Source organism: Tauraco erythrolophus, chromosome 1 (assembly GCF_009769465.1).
Source record: "Tauraco erythrolophus isolate bTauEry1 chromosome 1, bTauEry1.pri, whole genome shotgun sequence".
NCBI classification, from domain to species: domain Eukaryota; kingdom Metazoa; phylum Chordata; class Aves; order Musophagiformes; family Musophagidae; genus Tauraco; species Tauraco erythrolophus.
In genome coordinates, this window is record NC_141465.1 from 99,912,516 (window position 1) to 99,935,080 (window position 22,565).

A 22,565-nucleotide genomic window follows, 5' to 3' on the forward strand; every position below is an offset into this window, starting at 1 on the left:
ATTCTCTGCTTTGCAACTTTATAAATGTATTGTTTGGTATTTGAAGCTTTCTCTAACCTTGCTGTTAATAAGGTTACCAATGCGAAGCAGTCAGTTAAGCCAGCCTTGCATTCGTTCTGTAAGGCAGCAAAGGTACTTCATCAGAGTATCTACACACATGCATGGCACTAGTTACCCTGGCACTGTGTTGAATCCCTGCATCAGGACCATCGATTGTTTACTAACATGGATACCACAGGATCCTGGATAGGAACTCCATAATCTCTCCTCAGGTACGTGATTAAGTAGCAAATGACACCCACCAGCATCTGGTGAGCTGTCAGGTGCCAGAAGGTGTTTGTAGTGGTAATTTGGCCATCTGCAATCTGTGTTGTCAGTGCATTGTAAGTTATCACTGTCTCAGGCAATATTAACTTGCAATGTTCTTCTGACATTTCTTCAGTGGGTTGTGAAGCAGACATATGGTACAAAATACTTCCTGGCTGGCTCCTCCCACCTTTACAATAGCAATGACTTCTGTTGCTTATCAATAAAAGTACTGCAGATTGTGCTCAGATTTCTCTTCAAGGTACTTAAGCATTAATACTGCTCAGGTATGTATATCCTGTTTTAGGTATTATGAGTCACTTTTGTGACACACTTCCACATTGTGCAGCACACCAGACATAGGAACATATGGCCCACTGTAATTACATATTTTGCAAATTATTTAGCAATTACACCTGAAGTTACCAAGTAGTTCAAAAGCAATTACTTTATAACTTGCTTTCAGGTTCTGTAATAAGGCTTTCAGTTTATATGAAAAAATAACTAGATAATTATTTTGTGGTTATATGGTGATTAAACAATGGCTTAAATAATTAAGACTTTGGGTTTGGTGTTTTTTGTTGGTTTTTTTTTTTTTTTTTTACAAAACAATGCATCTGGCTAACAACTCCTGTGCCAGTGTTAATTAAAAGAGCTAAGGTATATTTCTGAATTGCAAAAGAAATGTCAGATGACCCTTGACTGTAATTAGTTTGGACCATTATTGCTATCTAGTCTTATTGGATCATGTAAAGAATACTTGTTTTGTGGGAGGGTTTTTTTTAAAAATTTTTGTAATATGTTTTCTCATAAAACGAATACCACACCTAGAAACTGCTTAGAATTTAGAACAAAATAATGAAGATGAGAATCCTCCAACCACTCATTTGCAGTGGAAAACCTAACTGACCATAACTGTGGATATATTAATGTAACATTGCAACTAGAGGAAAAATTACCTGATGGATGCAAATACACTTTTATTTTTAGACCAACAGCTTCTAATATGGAGAATTGGAATGAGAAGACAGGAGTCCTAATGACAAATACATTGTGCATTTATTTAATGGGAACCGAACAGTTCAGGGAATTGCTAATAGTATTCAGGGGCTTTCATCACTGAGTCACTAGGCTTGAATCTGGCCCAGGTTTGCAATGACTGAAAATCATTGCGATTTGATAGTTCTTCCGTGTCCTATGCAAAATGAACAATGTTCTTACTCAGAAACCGATGGTCATTAGAAAAAAATTACTATCCACTAGAGAAGAACAATATAGATAAGTAAAGGTATGGTAGGAAATAAGATCATATAGAAGTAAGATTCATTATCATACAAAACGAAGGGGTTACATGGGGTATATCAACTAAAGAATATTAAGAATATTATATAGATGTTATCAAAAGCTTTCCTTCTGAAACATTTTATTCAGGCACAATGAGGTGTTTTTTCTTGTTTCCTCTGTTCTTTGCAAAACAAATTATAGAAGAAGTTCTGACTTTTTGTCCTTGTTAAAAACAAACCAGTCTGAAAGTTCAGTTTCATTAGTTCTAGCACGATAATCTAAACTAAGAAGCAAACCTCCAATTGTTCCTAAACCTGTGATATTTGTTCAGCAAAATGGAATTATCACTTAACTTCATTTGTAACAGTTAAAGGTACTTGTAAATCCGGCATATTTGAATGGTGGCAAAGAAAAATAGCATCTCACCAAATCTTTAGTTTATTAATTTTCTCTTTATTTCTTTCACTCATTCAATATAATAGAAATTGTTACCTGCAAATACGTTTGCAGATTTTTTTTTCCATCTTTGTGTGGCTTTTTTTATTCTCTGCAGCTTTGTAATTTTCCAACACTGTAGAAATTTTAAACATTTCAAGAGTAGCAATTCTGTCTACTGGTAAGTGAATAATGCATTCTACATATAATTTATTATCATTCACTCCAATAAAAAGGAAAAAAAGTGAAAGAATGCATATAAATCACAAAGTTATTGATTCTTTTGGGAAAGAGGAAAAGAATCACAGGAAAGGAAAATGGTGATGCACTTCAAACATTGAAAAATGTAATCAGCTTAAATATTCCAATGTTTCATGAAGATTTTCCTTATTTCCATCCATCTCTATGGAGTGCTTTGCTGAAAGCAGATCAACAGTTTCTTTATTTAAGAGAAAGTTGATTTACCAAATAAAAAAGAACACGAAGGTAGAAATTTCTACACAGACACACAACCTGAACTCAATGGGCCTTACTTATTAAGTTTCATATGGTTATCTATATGCTTAGTACATCATGGTATGAATACTACTATCTCACATGGGCATTTTATTGTTCTCTGCTCAGTAACTTTTCATGTTTTACTTCCTTCTTAGTGTGCTTATAAGCATTTCCATACAAACTCCTTCAAAGTTTTTAAAAAAGTAAGCCAATGACCAAGTTTTCTCCCAGAGTCCAGCATGGGGTAAAACAGAGAGGGAAAAGTAAACCATCTTACTCAATATATTTCTTTTCTCTGTCACGGTACTTCAGCTGTATATGGAGTGTATGTGGAGCTTTGCTATTGTACCTACACTTGTAAGAAGATACAGAGATGGAATGGTTCACAGAAGTAGCTCTTGACCTTGCCCGTACAAGTCAACGTCTGTAGCCTTCACAGGAAAGGTAAGGGCAATGTAAGTTTTTACTTTCCAGAGCTGGTGTGCTGACCTTCCCTGAATTACTCCCAGAATTTAACTTCAAATGTTCAAATAGCATGGTAATAAAAGCTCAGTTAAAACAGAAGAAAAGAACAACTGCAAAAGCTATACCATAAGTTAAAATCTTGTTCTTTAATTCTTGGGAAAAAGCAGAAAGTACAACTAGTAGGGAATTACTGCTTTCATTCATTTTTCAGTGCCTAAGGGACTCAAAGGAAGATGGAAGAGTTAGCTTCCTAAAATCAATTACATACAGAAAGAGACTTTATTATAGATATGTGAGGATATTGTTGATTACACAGTCTCCAGTGAGAACCTAAATTATAAATAAATACTTCATCTCTACATAATACTTTCTTACAAGACTTATAAGAAGTCATCCTATAGAACACATCATGTCAGGATATTGTAGTCAAATATTGTATAAGGTTTTTTTTAGAACACCGTACATATATTTGACACAAAGAAATGTGAGAAATACTACTGTGAGGGATGCACTCGACCCCCTCCACTTAACCAAACCAGCAGCAGTTTGATACAGGCTCCAAAAGAAATAAACGTCTGAGCTGTAGCCGGACCAAGAACTCCTCTAGGAAACCCACAAGGAGCAGAATGATGCAGTGAACACCAACGAGCTGTGGGTATAATGCATGCATTATATCTCATGCATACCTCTCCCATTGTATGCAATTTGACTATGAGCCAACCACTTTATCCCATAAATACAATAGCCTGAGAGAGCCTTCTTTGAGCTCTGTCTGCTAGACAGCATGGCTGCACGGCCATGATCTCCCCTTTAACAGGACATCTCTCAAGGGTGCTCCTCAAAGCAACGAGATCTGTTACCAATGACAGATTGCTGGATGAGCTGGATTTGAATTCTCCCTGGATGGCAACTGGACTGCACATCAGGCAACTTTGCCCTTTAGCAGGGATGCCTCTCAATGTTGAGAGATATTAGTTGTTAAGCTTAAATAAGCAAGTTTTAAATCAAATAAATCACTTAGATTTATAATATTGTGTGATTTAGTATACTGTTTACTTAGCTTTACTTGCCTAGCATGAGTAGTTGGGTTTTTTGAAGCCGTAGGCTGCAAGCTGTAAATTTCCACTTTGATTTACTGAACCTATACCTACGTAGTCAAAACAGGGGCTCCAGAGCCAGCGTAATTAAGAAGATACAGATACTTCAAGGCTACAGTCATCAACAGCAGCTGCAATTAGATAATGACCTGACTGAAGACAATGAAGGAATCCAGTGAGGAACAAGAAGACCTCAAACCCAAATATCGGTACTGGACACAACCAATTGCATGAGGGGCAGGTGAATAGTCTGTAAGGGTATAATTACCCAGGGATTTCTTTGTTCAGGTCGGTCTCCTCTCCAAAGACATCCAGCTCGAGATGACCCTACTGCTGTACCACTCTATTAAATTGTTTATTTTTATAAAATTCTACACCTGAAAGTCTGCTTCAGGAAACCTAGAGTTTAAACATAGGAGTGAGCTGACACTGGATGCCCAAACAGAAGGTAAGTGAAGTGGAAATAAGCATGATGAAATTTTGAAATCTTAGCTAACTGGCATAGAGAATTGGGCATGCACATATAATCCTTTAGCTATAAACACATATAATCCCTTAGCCATAAACTGTTGACCAAGTTGGGACTAGGAGTGGATCCAGTTGCACCCAGACTCCTCTCTGAGGAGTTTAGAAAGCAAGGGGGTCCATTCTGAACCTTATGACTCAACAAGAGGATTTCCCTGACCTTTTTGAATCTCCAGTCCCTATGTAAATCATTCTAAATTGATTCTAAGTGAATTTTCCCTCTCTGTATTTCCTCCATATAGTAAGTAATAGAGTGAACCTTGCCATCAAATTCTGTTAAATTGCACTTTTATGTAAACACTGCTCCGCAACAACTCCATTGTATTGCGATTAATGATTGCGATGACAAGGTCGGGTGCCCAGGTAACTAGTGATAGGACTAGAGGAAACGGCCTCAAGTTGTGCCAGGAGAGGTTTAGATTAGTTATTAGGAAAAATTTCTTTACTGGAAGTGGTCAAATATTGGAACAGGTTGCCCAGAGAAGTGATGGAGTCACCATGCCTGGAAGCGTTCAAAAACTGTGTAGATGTAGCACTTCAGGACATGGTTTAGTGGGCATGGTGGTATTGGGTATTGGGTTGATGGTTGAACCTGATGATCTTAGAGGTCCTTTCCTACCTTAATGATTCTATGAAATCTGCTCTGAGTAAAATTATATAACGTGATTCTTTCAAGAATAAGATAGAAAGATATATATGTGCATAATACATTTTCAAAATTTTATTTAGTTCCTCTAAAGGAAGGCTTGCTTAAGTATCTTCAATGATGAATTTTTCCAGAAGAATTTTTATTGATAGTTATTATAGGAAAGATTTCTGGTTTCTATCTGTATTTGTAGCTGTATTATCCAGGCCCAAAATCTGATGGCACAAAAGCAGACAGACTGATTATGAGAATTGTAACTACTTAGAGAGAGTAGGAAGATTAAAAGGAGTTATGTTTTCAAGAACTTCCTGTGCAACTTTCTTCTGATCAGTGTTCAAACTATGGGTAAATTTAGCTCTTCAGAAAACAGATAGCTCCATCAGTGCACCAAACAAAATATACTCAAAGTCAGTCCAACTGCATTTATGTAAGTCCCTAGAAACTTCACACTTGTGCAATTCAGGCTACATTCAAGTAATTTACTTTCCATGAACAAAGGTTGAATTCCAACTACTTAATAGGCTGTCTCAGGTAAAGCAATCTATCAGTGATTCGTAAAACCTCCTTTGCAGAACGCTGAGCCCTGGCTACAGTAAATGAGTAGAATATTAAGAATTGATACTATTCACAACAAATACAGCCATTTTTGTTTTATTCTAACGTGCTGTACACATATTACAGCTGCATTGGGAGTGCACTGTTATTAAAAAAAAATCTCCTAACTTCATAGCAGATAACAATTATGCTGATACTTGCATTGAATGATGGTAACCAAACATGTTCCTGCTTACAGCTGTCTGAATCTAATCAAACATTCCTTCTTGCATTTGATGATATATGAGGGATGTGCCAAGTGATGACATGTACATCCTATGGTATCCTCTGAATCACCGTAATAGCTACAAGCTGGCTAACAATCTCTTGCTACATTAGCTCAGTGAATAGGTAATAAAACCCTTTGGTTAGCCACAGATGGAGAGTTTTGGGAAGGGAAATATCAGCAGGTTGCTCTTTCTTGTAGTTAATACAGTGATTCTGACACTAGTGAGACTCTTTGGATCACTGGGGTATCAACAATAGCAGGTATTTCAAAGGAATGTTAATGAACGTATACAGATAATGAAGAGGAAATTAAGTACTTTTATAGAATTTTCTAAAACATCTCTAAGAAGTACTGTATACAGTAAAACCTTTTCAATTAAACAAATGAACAGTTTTTATTAATGGGAATCAGTAATCATTATAGGTTAATAGGACTTAATAATTGTTTGGACATCTTTGTTAGGAAAATATAGAATTCAACTGATAAAACATGCTCCCAGGAAAGATCCTGCCTCTAGAGCAGCAGGTTGGAACTGGCCTATAGGGGGTGCTCTTGGCTTCCTTAGTAACTTGAAAAAGTACTTTATGAAAACCTGACTTTCATCTTTGACTTCAGACTACCTCATGTTGTAGCTATATAGAGAATTTTAGCAGCTATACTTTACATCTTCTGTTGAACAAATCACAGCTGGCTGGATTTTCTGGAGTCCAGAGTTGTCAGCTTTTCCTGTAGCCTTGAAATCTAAAGATGAAATATTTTACAGAGTTTCATAATATGTTGAATCAGTTATTCTTTCCACTGACTTCTGTTTATAGGATCCTACTGAATCTTACATGCACTGAAGAATGTAGTTCTTTTAATTTCTTAATTTCATGTTAAATACATGATTCACTTCAACCTCTTACTCCTTCTTCTGGCACAGAGGAAAAGCCAATGTATGTTTTGGGAAAAAAATAGCTCTGTTGCTACCAACAAAAGAAAATATATACATAACTGAGGATAGCACTCTGCATGTAATATACTCTGCTGTTAGAGCAAGTTACTGCATGACAATGATTCTGATACTTGGTGAAAGACTTGGAAGTTGAAGACTCAGAGGCTGCCACAGACTGTAGCTCTTCTGTACAGCATGGGACTTCCTGAAGACAGGTATGTTTAATGTTACGAGGCATAACAATTTAAAAAGTAAAAGTAATTAAAATAAGTCTATAGTTCGTTGTGCTAGATAAAAAAAACCCACAAACTACAAAAGCAAAACCAAAAACAAACAACAAAAAATGTATATCTCTTCCCCTTCTTTCATATCTTGAAATTCTACAGCCTGAAATGATCAAACTGTCTCAAATGTCCTTGACATTCAATAGCTCCCCTAAATAAAGTCATTGTCAAGTATTATACATTTTTTAAATTACAGCCTTTCTGTGGATGTGTCAATAATACCAGCTAAACTCCGATTCATGGGAAGAAAGCAAGCATTCTGCTAAAAGATTCAAGGCAAAAGTACAAAACAGATCATTGATTTCCATGCCCTGAGAACTAACCTGACAACTAATTTTTCTTCATGTTCTTATTTGGTTCTTTTCTCCCCTTTTGCAATGAGGCAAGAGTGGAATATGCACTCATTCATTGTTTGAAATATTTGTTGACTTCAGGGAGCGTAGATTCTTATTTAAGTATAATACTTAAAAACTCGTTGACTTCCTGTCATCCCTTCAGTGCATGTTTTAAAAATATGTGCCTTTGCTCAGGCTAAGGAAATAGTTCTATATAGCAAGCAGACTCCATAGGCTCATATTTCTGAGTGGATATATATGTTTTGCTCTCCACAAAGTCTATTGGCTTGTTTCTTTTTTTTTTTTTTCTCCTATCTTTTGATTTTTTTATCTTTCTTCTTTTTCCTAATTACACTTCCAGGCTTGTCTTCTTTCAAGCTGTGTCAGTGAAGCTTTAGGACTCTTATCATATACTTATTCAAGAGTAAGTGGAATTTCTGTTCTTCAGGGAACACCATTCTGGACATAATCTATATACAGAAAGCTGGGACTTCATGGTTCACATCATTGCAATACAGCATCCCAGAACAGAAGTCTCACAAAAAGGATTTTAGACATTTTTGAGCTCAGGAACCTAGGGATACTTCTTATAGAAATACATATAAGAAAACCAAACAATAATAATAAGAGCCAAATATTCAAGATGAAACAAAAAAAAATAGATAATTCATTTCAAGAAAATTTGTTTAAAATAATTTCTGAAAAATTCATCCTATTAATATTGCTTTATGCTCCTTGTGAATGACTGATTTCTTTTTGCGATTCAAATTTTCTAGGATTGCTGATGGTTTTTCTGAAAAAAAACCCCAAACCTCTTTTTTTGATAAAGGACTTCATGAAAGTTTTGTGCAATAGCTTATTGCATGTTTCTGAGTGATAATCCATGCTAAACCATCTCCACTTCTAGAAGTAGTACTAGGTATCAAAAGAGAGGTTCTCCACAGAAAACTAATTACTTGAAGGTAGTAAGAAGTGACAGTGAATGTTACAGCCCTGTCTGAGTATTCTGTAGCTGATAGCTACTGAGTATTAGCTAACGCACAACATGAACTTTTTGGATGTGAAAAATAAATGTGTGTAAATTAAAATGTACCTTTCTATACTGACAGTGTGGCGTGCTTATATCTTTCTGATTAAATACAGCAATGAATAGAGAGCCTATTGTATGTAAAAATATCACTTAGAACCAGAGGCTTAATCTTGCAATTGTTATTCAAAGCAAAGTCCAACTAATTTCAGCAATCAAAGCTTGGAAAAAATCTGAACAGTGTTGTGGAATCTGTTACAGTATGTAATGATTTACTTACAGGTAACTTTTACTTCAGGAGTTTTCATTTATTAAACTTTTCCATGTAACGCAATGTCTAAACCAATGTTAGATCCAGAGCACAGGGACAAACAGAAACTTGAGTATAACACGAGCCTTCTGACCTCTGCCATTTTTCCAGGGCAAACGTAGCAAATTAAGATTCTTAGTATCTGATGAAAGATCATTTTTCTTAGTGTCTAGGAGACAAAAGCTGATACAGAAAGCAGCAAGGAAGCTTCAAAAACATCAGCGCTCCTCAAAGAAGCTAAGAAAAAAGGATTTTGGTTGATTATTTGATAAAAGAAACCTCCTGCGGTGGAACTGTTTCCTCTTGCTTGATTATGCCTGTGTTTACAGAATTCACCTTGTATATTCGTTGGAAATAAACAAAATCACAGATTCACTTAAAAGCATCTCAATATTTCATCATTTCTCTTCATAAAGAAAATACTGATATGTGACAGCATTTTGACAAAGCGTTCAAACTAAACAAGGATTTAAAGGAATAATGGAAAGAAAAAAAATAATATAATGAAAAAATATGTTAAATAATTATTTACTGTTGTTAAGTAACTATTAGCATAAGAGTAATCACATAGTCATAAAGCTAAATGGCTTAATTGAAGTATTTTTACAGTTTTAAGAAATTGAGAATATACAGGCAATACAAGGACATAAATTACTCCGAAACATACATCTCCCCTCCTCCTTTAGTCACAAAAGATGTGATTTACATCCTGAGCTAAATGCACATTTTTTTTTTCAAAATTTAAAAGAAGTTATTATAACATTTATATAATAAAATCCAACATCAAGATTATGAAAGACGAGTCAAACTCAAAAACTTTGATACCATCTATCACGAGCTTGGAAACTTAGTGATTTTGCAGGACATCTCTTAATTATTGCAGTGATGGACACAGAACTAAAACTTAAGGTGGAAAGTGCATGTATTATATAGGATTTTATTATTATTACTATTATTATTCATGATAATCTGATTTCAATCATTACAGTTAAGCAGAAATATTCTATAGGATTTATATGTCAGACCAAAATAGCTTGGAAGTTAACTGTTTACAACTGGCCACCAACTAGCTACAGAGAAAGAATTATTCACAGGAATTATTCACTGAATGATTGTGAATAATGAGCTAATTTAGGAAAATCACAATCTGTTCATGGACAATTTGCGAGCCGAAGAGAGTTAAAATTCATCAACTAAATTATTTGTTATAAATTATTCACCAAGCTCTAATGAGTATCCAAAAATATGGCTGCTTATCTGAAACTTATTCAAATTATCCAAAGTGCTTCTGTCTGTGTAAGAAGGCCAGAAAACATTCTTTTGCACTTTTCAGTATCTCCTGACCATGTTTTCATTTTACTTATGTTCCAAGCTAAAATATGGAGTACAAACAATGCAAAACTAAAAGATAGTAAAAAGAAGGAAAAAAACCCTATTATTTTCACATCTAAAAATATTTTCACTGATTTTAATTCAAGCTTGTGGTGAAAGCATACTACACTTCAGTCCATTCTTTTAATGCAATAGTTTACATTTCTGTAGTTCAGCCTTCTGATTCTGAGATATCTAACAATAAGGCTGAGTGACTGAAAATATTATTGAAAAATAAATTTCCATATTTTGTATTCTCATCAGTGTTAATTCAACTTTCTAAGAAAAAAGATGCTTTACCTGTTGCTGTCTTTATTCTCAATAATACTGCTTTTACTATATCTTTTCAGTCACTCACCACATAAAGAGTGAATACTTCACTTTTCCCCTTTGTCTAGCAATGCTGACAATAAATGTTTCAGAAGTTGTGACTTTTATTTATATCTGATTTACAATGGCTATCAAAAATAATGACAAGCACCACATTACAAACAATAATGTTTCTCAATTTCAATTATATGGATCAGCCTAACTGCTTAAAGTGTATTAGCTATTAGATAAAACACAAGCACTCTGTGCACGTTACACACAGGTGCAACTGTGTCTGCAGTCAGCAGTGAACAAGCACCACAATAAATAAAATTCTAAATACTTGGAAGCCAAACTTGAAAATTACTGAAGACAGTGAAGAGATTTTAATTGATTTAAAAGGGAACTAGATAAAAATTTTGGATGGCAATTGTGGTGGGTTGACCTTGGCTAGCCATCAGGTGCCCACCAAGCCACTCCATCACTCCTCTTCCTCAGTGGGACAGGGAGTGAAAAGAAGAAGAAAAACTCATGGGTTGAGATAAAGATAGTTTAATAGAGAAAATCAAAGGCCACGTATGGAAGCAAAGGAAAAAAAAAAAAGAAAATATTTGTTCTCTGCTTCCCATCAGAAAGTAATGTCCAGCCACTTCCTGGGAAGCAGAACTTCAGTACATACGGCAGATGTTTTGGAAGACAAACATCTTAGTAACAAATGACCCTGTCCTTCCTCCACTGCCTTTCCTTGTTGTTTTTGTTGCTAAGCATGATGTCATACGGTATGGAATATCTCTTTGGTCAGTTTGGATCAGCTGTCCTGGCTGTGTCCCACACCACCTCTTGCCCGCTACCAGTCTACTAGTCCTAGGTTGGAGATACAGCCTTGATGCTGTTCAAGCACTGCTCAGCAGTATCCAAAACACTGATGTCTTATTAACACCATTCTAGCTACAGATGCAAAGCACAGCACTGTATGGGCTGGTATGGGGAAAGTTTACTCCATTCCAGCCAGGTGCAATGCAACAATTTATCTTACATAGTTTTATCCACCTAACAGAATGGCAATTAATTTCATGTAATTTTCTGTGTCTGTAATTTTAACTTTGAGCTAGTTACCATAGGCTCCCTTCATATTCAGTGACAAGAGTAAACACAGGTTGATTTGTCACTGATTTGCTTTTAGATGTCCTTTTTTAGAATAAGATTAATTGCCTTAAGGGAGCACACGCTGCTCTACAGTGGCTAGAGAAGGACTCTGGATTGATTATCTCAGGCCTAAACATCTAACTTCTAGACACCTGTGATAAAGGATACGTGTCTCACTATAAGCTGAGACTGTAGTTTCCTTGACTCTTTTTCTGTAGTCAGTGGAAAGAGAAAGAGGCTCATCTAGAAAATGACTTCAGAATTTAGCTGGTCCGACTAACATCTGAAGATATTTTTTTCTCTCTATTGACCATATGGTAACAAAACTGCCAAATGAGGAGCTTCAGTAATACATAGAAAGTTATAAGAGAAAAATAGGGTAGAAACACCAAGCTTCAAGGAGTCTCAGCTAAGTTTCTAAACTTTGCTAAGTGAATGTAGGCCTCAGTATTTGAACTTTGACAGCGTTGGTGGATTTTTCTTTCTGTGAAATTGGATGCACAATATTTTTCACTCGTTCCTCAGTGGTAATTACCTATTAGACTTGTGGGATTTTTAGGGTTTTGGGTTTGGTTTTTGGTTTTTTTTTTTTATTTCCCCAACCTAGGTTAAGAAGAAAAGAGATTCAATGCAGCAATTACTAATATATACAAAGCTACTCATCCTAGGACACTAGCCTAGTTTTCAGAGTGAGCTTCAGATTTAGACTGGCATTCATCTCTTTGTCTTAGTCACCTAAATATACAATTTTAATTCTGAGTTTGTTTTCCAAAAATCATCTGTTTTCATTAAAGTGAGGCAGGTATTCCCGAAGTACAATTCATGTCATAGTGAAATCAGAGGCAGACAGATAAAAATCCTACTGATGTGCTTCATGTGGACTCAATATCTGTACTGATATAGAAAGTCTAGGGTAATAGTTTGAATTTAGATACCTAAATTTTAGATGTCCAAAATGTAACATAAATCTTCTGTAATTGTAAAATCGGTAGAGTAGTGCTTACTTGCCTCACCAGGTGCTGTGAGAAAAGAGTGACGACAGAGGCTTATAAACAATTAAGTAATACAGATTTTCCCACTATCATATCCCTTTCTAGACATTTTGATAAACTTCCAGGAAAATAAGCCATGTATTCTGAAGCATACATACTTCTAATTTCTCCTATAAGGTCCCAATGCAGCTGTGAAACAAGAAAATTCTGTGCATCTGTTCCTTACTACGATAGATATAAACACTCAGCTGAGAGAAATAAAGTTGTCAAAACAGAGGTGAATTTTAATGTCATGATCCGGAACTGGAAGAATTGCCACCCTGGGAAATTGGTAAACCTTTTTAAATGCCCAGATTTTATTGAAATTTAAAAAAATAGTGATAGAAAAGCTGAAATGTTGGGGGGGGGTTTGAGCAATAAAAAGATTTTTTTGTATTGAAATGCAGAATACTTGGATGAAAAATGGTAACATACAGGTAAGCTGAAGGAAATATGAAAATACTAGCAAAAATAAAGATCTTTTTCAGAAGAAAGAATTTTCAAAGTTTTCCAGAAAGAAAAACAGGAGATCTTTTTCTAAGCTCCAGCTCTTCTGATTGAGTTGTGACTTCTACTTCTGAGTTAGACAATGAAGAACAAAAGAAGAGATTTGACTGGAACCCACATTAATAAGATTGAGAGCCACTTTTCCCAGATACATTATTCAACCTTTCTACAAACTGAAAACAACAGCCTCACTTTCAATTATCTCATTTATGCTTTGATCTATATTTAATTATAAATAATGACATAAGGAAGGATGAACTACTCGTTAAGTAACAAACTGAAATCTTAGGAGATAAAAATTCAATCAAACTGCCTGCTGTATTTTACCTAAGTAATCTATGATTAAAAAGATGATTTATTTTTCTGTTTCTTATTTCTCACCTTTAAAATGAGACTATTGACACTTGACAAGGGCATTATACAGGTGAGTATTCCATGGCATTCAGATATTATTGTGATAGGACAATATAAAGATAAATAGATAAGGGTTACATAATAGAACATTTCTACAGTAACTGCTCAGTATCACCGTTCCCGCCTGGATTCTCCAAAATGCATCACTATCTACTAAATCTCATACTCTCATATGTGCCAAAGATGAATAAATAAGATAAAGTACCTTTCACTCAGTAAACCTTTATTTGGTATCGCTTTGAGCCTTGCAAGTTTTTACGTAACGCTTTTTCACTGAAGTGTCCTACAGTTTGCATTTTGTAGCTTATTACTCAGAGCTCTATGGTTAGAATCACTGTCATATCTTCTTTAATTGGGAAAGGCGATAATTTTATGGAAATTACAAGTCAAAAATATTTCATCCATATTTACTTTTTAATTATCAGCATCATAACTACAGAAGGCCTTGGGTCTTAGTGTATTTTACGAAGACACACGGAGGTATGTGTTCTGTAATAGAATTCATTTTATATATACATACACTTGACTTTTCTTGACAATGACTATTGAAAGATCAACATTTTAGTGACTACAAATTGGTTTGTAACTTGACTATTGAGTATCTCATTATACAAATAATGCTGAACTTTGTTTTTCCTTAAATCTGTCTAATCAATTTTGTTGTACCAGTTTTATTTCAGTAACTCTGACACTGGATAAGCTCATCGTGATTATGTTTCAGAAAGCTGTAACGGTGATAAATTGTTCTTCTATTTGCTTTGGGATGATGTTTATGTAAATGGACTAAAGAAAGCTAAACTTTAATTGGAAAAGTTAATTCTTTAATGAAACAATAGATGGGTTTGTTCACTTCGAGCTCAATTAACACTGTAATTGTTGCATAAAGTTGGGCTGATAATATAACTTTAAAACAATGTGAGAAGGGCACATGCACCTTTCAAGTCCTGTGCTGCTGACTATGTATATCATGAACGATTTGTAAATAATGGGAACATTACCAGCTCTCTAGATAGACAATCTACCTTCAAATCTCAGCTCTGTAACATCTATCTGTCTGTCTGTCTATCTATCTATCTATCTATCTATCTACCTATCTACCTATCCGTTTATTTAGGAAAGTGTTGTTTCATTTTTTTTCAACCTTATAAATACTGCTGTAGCTGCAAGCAAACCCAAGCTCTCAATATTTGAGGTCCAGCACATGTAGAGGTGGTTTAGCCATATAGGCACATGTGAGAAATTTGACAAAATGAGTAACATGAAAATATGGGCTTATTAAGAGCACATTCAGGTTGATGATTACAAGCTGTTAAGTTATATAACTATATTAGACCACAGCTCCCTAGCAGATTACACAGTCAATCTCACCTCCTTCACTGAATTCAAAAGAGAGACATGGACACGTTATGTGTCTATTTTAAACTTGGATTGACTTCTTACAAAGTTTTATATCAGTTATGCTTACATGAATACCTATATGCTCTGTTTTACCCTGCTTTAGTATGTAGGATGTATCCAGAACTTAGGCTATATTTCTCCCTGAAAAACATACAATTGACATGTAAGTTCTTCAATATGTGTTTCTGGCCATTAGGCAATTGACACGGATTCTTACTTGGATTTTCAGCTGGACATCAAATATTTGCAGTGACTTGTAATGGCTGTGGTTTCATCTTATAGTACTTTGCTCTCGTTACTGTGACTACGCAAGAAGCTGCTTTGATTCTCTTCTGTCTTAGGAGAATATCTTACTTGTGTGGAACTCACGTGTGCTAGTTTTAATTATGTCACCTACACAAACTTCAGAAAACATAACTTAAATGTGTTCCAGCTCTGTCCTCAAAAATGCCAGTCTGTGAAAGGACAGGAGCCTGTCTAAGACTTGAACGGTATGTTGCATCTTTCGATATGGCTGGGCAAGTTAGAAAGGAAGTATTCCAGTCAGAATTTACCTAGTTGGTACAAGTCCTTTCTCACCCTGCACTTCACTTTATATGATGCCGAGCTTGTCTGGTAAGTGCAAATAAAGTAACCTATTAAACAGTAACAAGTCTCCATACCTCTACTACATACACATAAGCACAGGAAAAGTCTGCCCCTTATATCACCTTACTGAATATGTCCAAATGACATAAGAGAACAGTGTCAAAAGGGGTAAGTGAAGAAAAGTAGCCACCTACCAGGATAAGTGAATTCTCTAACTCTACCAGTGGTCCATGGGTTGGCTTTTTGACCTACTGCTCAGCATGATCTTTATAAGTCACCTCAGCAGTAATTTTTAGAAGATTTTTTTCACTAAGCTCTCTTAATAATGTTTTTTATAAAGAGCTTTATATTTAGGTGTGACTTTAGGTGGAAAGTTTTTGAAAGACTCATTGGTAGCCTAAATTCTCATGCTGATTTAAGTAAAAATATAATTAAAACCATAAAGTAACTGCTAAGAAATCTTAAAATCATAGCCTAAAAATTCCAAGGAAAGAAGACAAAAACAGGGCTCCCATTACCAACCTTTATATATTTTTACTTTAAAGAATATATAAACATTGACTATGTAAAAACATCTTTCCCTCTCTAAACTTCCCTTTAAAATCTAAAATGAGTTTTAAAATAAACAAAATTAACCTATCATATCCAAAAATCAAACCCTTCTAGTCCAGTTTCACCCCATTTAATAGAAATATCTAAGTGAGGAATGGAGATACACAAGCTGCTTTCCAATTGATACAAAAGGGGGACCACAAAGGGATAAATTATAAAAGGAATAGAATCATCAAGTATAGAAGCAGCTCTACCTATTTTAATTATACTAGAAGCACTGGGCTTCTACACATCTAACTTGAATATTTAAAGGTGGCATCCCTCTAATCTTTTATGGGACTCTATTTTTCACTTTATTCAGAACTATTCCTAAGTGAATTTGAGGACAAACAACTGACACTGAACTCAGTTTCTAGTATCTCCTCAGTAGCGGAATGTACATCTGAACCATTCAAGGCTGTTACAGGAACTGAAGAGTCATTTTGGCCTTTAAGACAATTGATCCCATATCAAGAGCCCAAACTATCTTTGTCAACTACTGTATGTTTCCTTACATTGTCCTGTAGGATCTTCCTTTATATTCCCTACCTGTCTCATTTTCTTTACTGCCTTTTAGAGAATGTCAAAGTGTCGCTTGCAGATAAATGGCTACAGAACCAGAAAACAGGTGACTGTGATGAGCTACTGCTGTTTGCAGTATAAATGTTCCTTCTCTGTGGCAGAGTTCTCAACTGAGATTGACTATTTTCTTCCTAGATTGCTGCAGCTCTGTCAGCACTTGAAGGTGTATACTCTAATTCCTGTCAGATATGAAAATGTCCAAAGCACAATAAATAATCCTTAAATACAAGTTTTGTTTGATGCATGTTAAACTAAGGTCAGTGATTGGTGATAAACCAGCATTCTTGGTATAACTCTAGAATAAAATTTAACACGATGAATCTAATGTTCTAGTATTAAAAGGAGAAAAAGCCACCACTTCATGTATAATTTTTCTAAGATGTTTGACCTTAGACTGTGGAAGGAAGGACAGGTAGCCTGGGAAGAATACAGAGAAATTGTCAAAGAAACTAGGGATTAGGTTGGGAAAGCTAAAGCCCTGATAAAATTAAATTTGGACAGAGATATCAAGGGCAACAAGAAAAGTTTCTATTGGTATGTCAGTGATAAAAGGAGAACTAGGGAAAATGTGAACCCTCTCTGGAAGGAAACAGGAGACCTGGTTACCTGGGATATGGAGAAGGCTGAAGTACTCAATGACTTCTTTGCCTCAGAATTCACTGGCAAAAGCTCCAGCTGCACAGTCCAAGTCACAGAAGGCAAAGGCAGGGAATGAAGAACCACTCACTGCAGGAGAAGATCAGGTTCGAGACCATCTAAAGAACCTGAAGATGGACAAGTCCATAGGACGTGAGGAGATGCATCCACAAGTTCGAGGGAACTGATGAATGAAGTTGCTAAAACATTATCCATCATATTTCAGAAGTCATGGCAGTCTGGTGAAGTTCCCAATGACTGGAAAGGGGAAAATATAACCCCCATTTTTCAAAAGGGAAAAAACGGAAGACTCAGAGAACTACAGGCCTCTGTGCCCGGCAAGATTCATGGAGCAGATCCTCCTGGCAACTGTGTTAAGGCACACGGAAAAAAAGGAGGTCACTGGTGACAGCCAACATGGCTTCACTAAGAGCAAATCCTGCCTGACTAATTTGGTGACCTTCTATGATGAGGTTACAGCATTGGTGGATAAGGGAAGAGCAACTGATGTCATCTACCTGGACTTGTGCAAAGCGTTTGACACTGTCCCGCACAACATCCTTGTCTCTAAACTGGAGAGACATGGATTTGACAGATGGATCACTCGGTGGATAAGGAATTGGCTGGATGGTTGCACTCAAAGAGTTGCGGTCAACAGTTAAATGTCCAAGTGGTGGCCAGTGATGAGTGGTGCTCCTCAGGGGTTAATATTGGGGCCGATGTTGTTTAATGTCTTTGTCAGTGACATGGACAGTGTAATCGAGTGCACCCTCAGCAAATTTGCTGATGACACCAAGTTGTGTGGTCGACACGCTGGAGGGAAGGGATGCCATCCAGAGAGAGTTTGACAGACTTGAGAAGTGGGCCTGTGAAAATCACATGAAATTCAACAAGGCCAAGTGCAAGTTCCTGTGTGGTCTTGGATGGAGAATGGATTGAGAGCAGTCTGGAGGAGAAGGACTTGAGAGTGTTGGTTGATGAGAAGCTCAACATGAGCTGGCAATGTGCACTTGCAGCCCAGAAACCAACTGTATCCTGGGCTGCATCAAAAGAAGTGTGGCCACCGGGTTGAGGGAGGTGATTCTGCCCCTCTACTCTGCTCTCATGAAACCCCACCTGGATTACTACATTCAGCTCTGAAGTCCCCAACACAAGAAGGACATAGAGCTGCTGGAGCAAGTCCAGAGGAGGGCCATGAAGATGATCCGAGGGCTGGAGCGACTCTGCTATGAAGACAGGCTGAGAGAGTTGGGGCTGTTCAGCCTGGAGAAGAGAAGGCTCTGGGTACTGGCAGACTAGCAATCTTCTACTACCTGAAGGGGGCCTACAAGAAAGTCGGAGAGGGACTTTTTACAAGCGTCTGTAGTGTAGACAAAGGGTAATGGCTTTAAACTGAAAGAAGGGTAGATTTTGATTATATAAGGGACAAATTTTTTACAATGACGGTGGTGAGGCACTGGAACAGGTTGCGCAGAGAAATTGTGGATGTCCCATCCCTGGAAGTGTTCAAGGCCAGGTTGGATGAGGCTTTGAGCAACCTGGTGTAGTAGAAGATATCCCTGCTCATGACAGAGGGCTTGGAACTAGATGATCCTTAATGTCCCTTCCAACCCAAATCATTCTATGATTCTATGATTCGATTTCTCCCAGTTCAGTTATGGCATAAGGATAAAGACAATACCCATTGACAAAGCAGAATACAAGAATTATGCTGAAAAAAAAAATGGAGAACTCCATGAACTCCACACGGAAGAGTTGTCTCCTTGCAGATGACTAACATGAGAACATCGGCAGCATGGGATCTGGTAGTGGTCAGGCTGGTCTGTGTTTTTCATAAGTAGCCTACAATCACTGTACTCTTACTGACTTTTTTGTGTTGTATTAGTACCTCAGGTCTCAGGACAGGCTGGAGGGTCTCTATTTTGCTATCCAGAGATACAATGGCTGTTGTAGACAGCATATATTTTAAGTGGACCAACTATAACAAAGCTGGAAAGAAGACAGATTCGAAGCCAAACGGTCAAAACCACACCAGAACAGAGCCCTGATCTTGGCAGAGGTGCAGCACAAGACAGGCCATGATGACAATGTGGGAGAGAGTTGGGCCCAGTTAAATTCTTTTTGTACTTAAATGTCTCCACTACAACTAACTCGTTAATGGTGAAGTGGTTGCCATGGTGACCGCAACATTCAATCGCCAGGAGCCGTGGGAATTTCAGTCAATCAGAAGCAGGTATCCTGTATCATCACCACACACCACACACACACCTTCCCATGACTGATGTGAAATAGAGAGGTCATGCACACTTCAAATATGCCTGTGACTAAATGTGCTTTGGTAGCCAAGCCTAGTTAATCTCCACGCTCTCAATTTGTTTTCAAATTGCAACGAGTGCATCAAGTAGTAACAATCACTTAATATCTGGAAAAGCACATGGCAAAAGTGAATCTTTGTAGCAGCAGGCAGCGCATGGCAATAGGAAGAGGAGAAACTAATAAGCATATAGGTATATATGTCAAAACAAAAAACAAATCCCAAGAAAAGCAAGGTTTTAAAATTTATCATTAGACAGAAATAGCAACCATATCCTGCTTGCCAGCTCAACTTTCCCTGACAACAGTTTTTCTTGTCCAGATCTGTGTCAATATTAATACTCATTAATTTGATAAACCTGTGATTTCCAGGCTGTTAAAACCAGATTGCACTGAAATAGTACATACTAGCCAACAAGAGTGTCAGCAAAGCGCTGAAAACTTTAACTGACTTCTGTTGCCCCATGCTCCTGGATGTCCTCCCTCCCTTTCCAGTTTCTCCTTCAAAATATCCTTTGGCTGTTCTTTTCCCCTTGTCTATCTTTTATTGAGATTTTCAGAGCTTCATTTTTTCTTCTCTCTGCTTTATCACCATCACGAGCTATACGACTTCTACCATAACGATGACTCACAAATCTCAACTTTGATTTCATTTTCATCCACTATTTACTGACATATTGTCTGGATTGTCCTTTTAACTGTCAAGCATTTGAAAACCTGAGTTTTTCTCTTTTTCCTGACCATACTCCATTTCCTTCTTCCCTGATCTGCTCATATTACCAGCCAGCTTTCAGTTTGTCACTCAGACTCACTGCACTAGATTGATTATTATCCACTCCTCCCTCCTCTTCAGCCTCCTTAAGTCTCAGTTGGCTCTTTTTTTGCAACATACACTGGAAAAAGCCTTCCTTTAGAGACCCACAGGTAAAAATGAAGTGTCTCATGCTTCAGTATCTTCTGAGTCATAATGACAATGTGCCTAGAGGTATTACTTGAAAAAAATACTGTTTTGAAGGGTTTTTAAACTTATGTATGATATTCTGTACATGATTAAATCTCTAATGCTTGTTTTTAAAAAGATATAATGGGTAGTGTACGTGTTTATTTAATCAGTATAATTTTTAGAGTAGTTTTTGTTGAATCTTGGTGGTTCATCCTGACTTAGATGTATCTTTCCATCAAATGTGCCATTTTATTTCATCTCCCACCCTGCCTGTTCATTCACAACTATAACAAAAGCTTTATACCTAGAAGCAACAGAGACTCTCTTTTTTACTTTTTTTTTTTTAATATTTGAGTCCTTTAGCAGTTACATATGACCTCCTGTAATGCATTCAAATTTCATATCTTGGTACAAAAAAAGAAAAAAAATAATTTAGCTTAATGTATTCAAGGAGGATAAAGCGGACTGTAGAAAAATAACATTGCAGAATTTCTTTTAGATTACAAGCTCGACAAAGTGTACTTTGTCCTGATGATCGTCAGCAAATAGATTTTTAGATTTTCAAAATAAAGGAATATTTCTAATCCAGCAATGCCCATTGTCCACTGGGATTTAATATATTTTTTGAATGTTGCATATACAGAAATAGGCACTAATTCCCACTGAAGTTCTAATGACTGTAAGGAACTGTAACTCACTTCCTGTCACAGAAGCCTGTGCAAAACATGACTTGGCCCTTGTTCTGGATTTACATTTCCATCTGAGTCTGCACATTCTACATTCATAGCACATTCTACATTCCCAACAACAGTAACATAAAGTTTTCAGTTTTCATATAGCTAAAATCATCAAGTACTTTATGTCCTTCTTTTTTGATCCTGACACTCCTGCAGTATCTACGTACTTTAAAATTTGTTTTATTTTTTGCAGTACTACTTAGATAATATCACTCTTCACATAGTCTTCTTTTGGCTTCTTGATCTCCAATACGTTGGAAGCAAACTACTAATTTCCCATTAAGGGAACCTGCCGTTCGCCATATGGGATCGAGATGTTAACGCTTATCTTTGCTGTATCAATGAAGCCAGTATTTATTGCTCTCTCATTAGCTTTCCGAAGACCTTTTTTATTTTCATCTATTGTTCACTGAAATGCTATGCATGTTCACTGAGACAGTTTTTTATAATGTATAACAAAAAAGTTTGTTAAAAGACACATGAAAGCCTTGGCAACAGATAGGAAGTGGATCTAATAAGCTTGTTACTAACTTAGACCATTACATGCTTAACAGTGCTATCAAATCTTTTACTTGTGTAAAAATTGTTGATCCGCTGCATCGATTTGTCTCATTAAATAATAATAACTTAAAAATACAAAATATTTAATTAAGTTTTGTATCAACTTAGATAATTGATTTGGAGAAAATTTTCATTTTCTTGGGCTAAACATTTATATACATATCTGTCTCAAGAATTATGTCTTTTAGGTAAAGTTTTACAGCACAGTTAGTGTGAAATTTAGTACTTCAATTAAATGCACCATCGATTTTGTACAGTGGTCATAGGGTCACAGTCTGAAGTAGCTCGTCAGTTGCAAAACTAGTTTTCAAATTACAGAGTTGATATTGTTGAGATCACCATCTTGAAACAGCAATTGTTAACAACATAGAACTATGCTCTGAAACAAACTAGATTGTTTCATCTAATAATTGTACATAATGTCATTTCTTTCATAAAATTGTTACACTTTAAATACTTTAGCAAGTGC